This window comes from Vicia villosa, linkage group LG7 (assembly GCF_029867415.1).
Source record: "Vicia villosa cultivar HV-30 ecotype Madison, WI linkage group LG7, Vvil1.0, whole genome shotgun sequence".
Taxonomy (NCBI): domain Eukaryota; kingdom Viridiplantae; phylum Streptophyta; class Magnoliopsida; order Fabales; family Fabaceae; genus Vicia; species Vicia villosa.
The window spans coordinates 69,469,485-69,475,484 of record NC_081186.1 but is presented as its reverse complement, the minus strand read 5'-3'; positions in this window follow the sequence as shown (position 1 = coordinate 69,475,484).

Sequence of the window (6,000 nt, the reverse complement as noted above, 5' to 3'; positions counted from 1 at the left end):
TTAATTGTTTTTAACATATATAAAAATAAAAAATGATTTTTGATTTATATAAGTTAGTAAAATAATTTTTAACTTTAAAATTGTTTAGGAAATTTTGATTCACCTTGATTTTATTGATTCACCTTTATTTTATTGATTCACCTTGATTTTATACCTATTAATTGTATTGATTCACCTTGATTTTAATTTTTTAATAATTATTGAATTCTTTCGGAAGTGTATATCCGAAACATTCCAAGACCAATTTGGTCTTGGAATATTTCGGATATGCATCTCCCAAAACACCCCCTCTCCCAAAAATGGGGTGTTTTCGGAAATGTATATCCGAAAACCCAAACAAGGGGTGTTTTCGGAAATGCATCTCCGAAAACACCTTTTTTTCGTGTTTTCGGAAGTGCATTTCCGAAATAAGACAAATTTTGAAGAAAAAAAAAGCGTTTCAGAAATGCATTTCTGAAGTAAGGGTATTTTGGGTTTTTCACCAGAGGTGACCAAGAAAAGAGGGAGGTAGGTAAAGAAATTCTCTTAAATAATGTCTTAATCGAGTTAATGGACCTTCACATGAAATAACATGCGAATTTACTCTAGTGGTTCCAAATTAACACGATCACTTTTTTATTTGTTCAAAGACAATTTATATGTTATTGAAAACAACTAAAATGAATAGAATTTTAGATTTCACATGTATGATAAACATTAAGGTCAAAGATAGGGACACAAGTTAAATATTGAATCTTAAATGCCTCACATTTGCAATGAACTCTAATAAGGGGATATAAATATAATACCCTTTGCAATAGTATATATAATCATTGTAGAAAGGTAATGCCAAAAGAATAAGATAAGATATTTGAGAAATTGACATGTTAAAAAATAATACAATAGAACTGGAAAAACCTACAAAAACAGATTACAAATCAATTGGAATTACAAATCAATTGGAATTACCATAAGTATAACAAAGAATTTTTGCTAAATTCGTAAAAATTAGAATTGGAATAAATAATATCTCCTATTAACGACAATTTCCAAACTAAAATTTTAATATTCCACACTGTATTATCAACATTTCAATTATCGTTCTGAAAACAAATTCTATTACACAAAAACCAAATAGACCAAAGAGTTGCAAGTCAAACAACTCCCAATTTGCCCTCCTTAACCTTGTTTCCTTTGCAAAATAAGTACCAATCCATAAAATTCAAAAGGCACTCCTCCTCTACACCAACCGGTTTACCAATCCAAAAAGCTATATCTTTCCAAATAATCTTCACTACATTACATTTGAAAAAAAGAATGATTTATATCCTCAAAATCTACACCGCAAAAGACACAAAAAATCTTCAACCGAAAACCTTGATCTTAAAAGAAACCTCCATCATCCAAACCTTATCCAACACGACATATATTTATTATTATTATTATTATTATTATTATTATTATTATTATTATTATTATTATTATTATTATTATTATTATTATTATTATTATTATTATTATTATTATTATTATTAATTTTTGTTGTTGTATTGTATGTATTATTTTTCATATATAACTAAGATAAGTATTGATTTAGTTTATGTTAGACTAATTAATGAAATAAGTGTCAAAGTGAGGACTGGTGCTAATTCTTAGCACTAATTTAACACTCTATTAGAAGTATATTATCTAATGAAAAAAGAGGCAAGTAAAAAGTGCAGTTTATGAAGACTTTTATAAATAAAAAATAAGTTCATTGCATATGAATAGGTCAAAACTTTGAAAGTCCTCAACAACTAACAAAGAATAATTGAAAATGAAATGAATTAAAGATGACAAAAAACTAGAAGTAGAACAAACACTGATTCTTTCTTTGTATAGCTACAAAATCTGTCTTATATTTAAACATAAAATGAAACAATATCTAAGAACATGAAGGAAAAGAAAAAACAAAGCTCATTTTCTTCTTTACTAACAAAATTGATAATCAAAAGTAAACAAGAAAAGAAGTAGAATCTGAAGAAGAAGAGGTTGAAGAACCAAAACCAAAATTCCTACTTCTGAGATCTTCAAAACTCATACCATTTCGTGACAGGAACCGCTCGGTCACTCTTGTCAGCACAACGGCGTACTCTTCTAATATCTCCGTCATAATCGCCACCATTATCATCTTTCTATCTTACAACTTCTTGTTCTTGATATTATTTTCAAGACTCATATATACAACTTTCTTATATATAGATAGATAGATAGAGTGACTAAAGGGTAAAGCGTACTATAAATAATAAGACTCTTTTTGTATTTCTTGAGTTTCCTAGTAATTAGTTATTGACAATTTGTGACACCACAAAAGCATAATAATATAAGAAGTGGTCAAAAAGTAATATGATAATGGCACTTTCTGGTGTGTACAGTGGATTTTTTCGTCACCAAATAATTGCATTATTTTTACTTGCTAATTACCCTAATCATATGTATTATCACAAGAAAATAATTTGACAAATTCGTGCAACTAGTGACACAAGAAATCACGAAATATTATTTGTTGAAATTCTATGTAATGGGAAAGTAGAGTTTATTGAAATGTATCACGTTTTAGTTTCTGTATGAGATTAATAATGTGGTCTAATCATACAGCTTTTGAGGAGATGAGGTGGTTTGATTTGATTGGAAAATAATATTGGAGTAATTTGTACATTTTGAGCATGAGGTTAGGTAGATGCATGTTTTGGATTATAAGGCTAGTTGGGATCATGTTTTCTGTCCTACACTTGGGTTTTGACTTTTGACAAAAATGAAATGGTGAGATATCTAATACAAGATTATTGAAATTTGTTGATCTAAAAGATTACTTCCGCATAAAAGGAATGTATGAAAATTTGTCTGCTGCCCACTAGAGAGAGCATTTTTTAAAGAAAGAAAATCAAAAGGCGAACTTGTTCCTAGTCGTCCCAATTCCGTGTTTATAAGGGATTGTGTGTTTTGAGTGTGGGAATCCACAATGAATTTGTTTTTAAAAAAAATGTTTCTTCGAATTAAAGAGTATGCTGTTATATATTGTTATTACAAGTGATTGACATATTTTTATAGACAATATGTAATGTAAAATGTCATGACATTATGTTAGAACATTTGGTTTTTATGCGCTCAAAACAAGAGACAAAGATGTGGAGTAAGATGTCTCATACATCATAGAACATTCTGTCCTAGAAACCACTTGTGGTGTAAAAGAATCATGCGCCTGATTTGTTTTTATATTTATCTGCGAGTTTATGCGTTGTTTGGAATTAGGAAAGAATTCCTAAAAAGATCAAAGATCAAGATCAAATCACATTGATAGAGATTTAATTTAAGATAGATTTCAGATCAAATTAAATCATAACTTGAGATTGCGTTTTTTTGGAGTTTTTCAATCGCAAGTATTCTAAAACCCAAAATGCATATTGCGGCCAGATGTTTTGCAATTTAAAGAGACACCCTCCATACAGAAGACTGTTAAGAGCCAATTTGTGCATATAATCAATAGTATTGTGTGGCTCTTTCACTTGTTTTCATTAGATTTAATATGAAAACCCTAGCTTTAATGTACATAATTAGTTTATAGCTTAATCATGTAAATATCATTTAGTTTGATCAATTTCATTTCTATTTTGTAGGTTTCCTTGCATGGTTGAAGCATTGGGAACTTAAAAAGCAAATGAAAAGCTTCAAGATGCATTTTTGGATGGAAATCGTGCTTTGGAAGTTGGGCTTAGCACAATGTAGCGCGCTTAGAGGCTTCCTGGCGGAAGGTAGTCCGCTTAGCGCAATGTCAAAATCAATAAAGAGGGAACAAAGGCAAGCACCATATCAAAATAATCCTAGTTATCAACAAAGAGAGAACAATCCACAATATGGCCAAGGATGGAGACCAGAAGTAGGACCATCCAATAGACAAAATCCTTATCAGAATTATAATCAAAATCCTAAATCACAAGATAGAAATCAAAAGATGGGGGACACTTTGAATCAATTCATGCAAATGTCTATGGCAAATCAAAAGAACACTAATGCAGGCATTAAGAATCTTGAAAACCAAATTCGCTAAATAGATAATAAATTAGCTGATCACCAAGGAGGACCATTTTATGCTAAGACTCAAGCTAATTCAAAGGAGAATTGCAAATCCATTTTAATTCGGAGTGGCAAAGTAGTTGGCAAAGGCATTGGTGACAGTATTGGCAAAGAACAAGTTGTGATAGAAAGACAAGAGGAAGAAATCAAAGAAGGTGAGAAGGAAGTAGAGCAAAAGAATAATGAGGAAGAATTAGTTCAAAATGAAAAAGTTGAATAAAATGAGTTAGAAAAGAAAAGGAATGGTGATAAGAAGATAAAAGCTCAAAATCTCAAGAGGAGAAAGGAAAAATGAAGAGTCTTCCGGTGTAACATCTACCTTATCCTCATGCTCCTACCAAGAAGGACAATGCAAGGCATTATGCAAGGTTTATGGATATATTTAGTTGATTGTAGATGATATTCCATTTTCTTAAGCTCTTGAGCAAATGCCAACATATGCTAAGTTCATGAAGGATATTCTCACAAAGAAGAGGAGGTACACATATCAAGAAATCATTAACCTTGATGCAAGTTGTTGGGCCATCATTCAAATAACTATCCATAGGAAAGAAATAGATCCTAGGAGAGTTGCATTGCCCGTTACCATAGGGAATGTAGACATTGGCAAAGCATTGGTGGATTTGGGTTCAAGAGTAAACTTGATTCTGTTGTTTGTGGTTCGGAGGCTAGGAAACATTGAAATGAAGCAAACAAAGATGACTTTACAAGTGGCTGACAAATCCACTACCCGTCCTTTCGGAATAGCTGAAGACGTTTTAGTGAAAGTGGCCAAGTTTTTATTTCCCATTTATTTTGTAATGATGGATATGGAAGGAGATGATGATGCACCTTTGACTTTATAGTGAAATATGATTATTTGATCCTTCGCTTATATTGAAAAACCGAAGGGTTAGTTCATTTAGTTTACACTTATAAACAAATAAAAACATAAACTGCAAAAGCTAGGATCCGAAGCGTGTTTTGATTTGTTTTTCACCTTGGTTTTCTTAAAAACCGAGGGAATATGTTGTTTTTATTATTATAAAAAAAGTAAACATGGCGCTCCTAGGCATAATACCTCATTTTTTCTAGATGAGGTAAAAGGTTCGTCATGAAATGTATTATTCATAGTAATGAAGACTCGAAAAGTCTCTCAACACCCATGGCATCTAATATGCTTATTGACAAAGACAAAAGAGGAATTAACTTCAACATTACCAGGTGTAGCAGTATAATTGGATCCTTAATCTATTTGACTATGAGTATGTCAGATATCATGTTTAGCGTGTGCATGTGTGCTAGATATCAAGCATGAAAACATGAAAAATTGAGATTGTGTGTGTTTGATTTGAATCAGTCAAATTGAACTCACATTCTGATTCAAATCAAATTCAACAGAGGTGAAACAAATATTTTTAAACAATTTAAATCGAATTAGGTTTTGTACATGATTCGAATCAAACAATTTACTAGTCAACTCTGCTCAATTTGATTTGAATCACACTTTGCACATGATTCAAATCACACAATGTTTGAACACTTTTTTGAAGGGCCTGTTGCATTTGATTCAAATAATACTTTGTACATTATTCAAATCACGTGGTCTTTGATTCGAATCGTGCTTTGTACTTGATTCGAATCAAACAAGAAATGGGTCAAAAATGTAAGTGTCCTTTATTCCATTGACTTGCTCACTTGACTCAAATCTTGCATTGTTCTTGATTGGAATCTAACCAACTTTTACCACTCATTTTTGTGCTTAATCTCAAGCACATATAAAACATTTTGCCAACACTTTTCATGTGTGGAATTTCATAATCATTTGTGATTTTCATTTGAAATCAACCCTCTCTCACTTTAAAAAAAGTTCAAAACTCTTGCTTTAAATTTTCTTTCATGTTCAACCTCGGTTTTGTTTTCAGATCT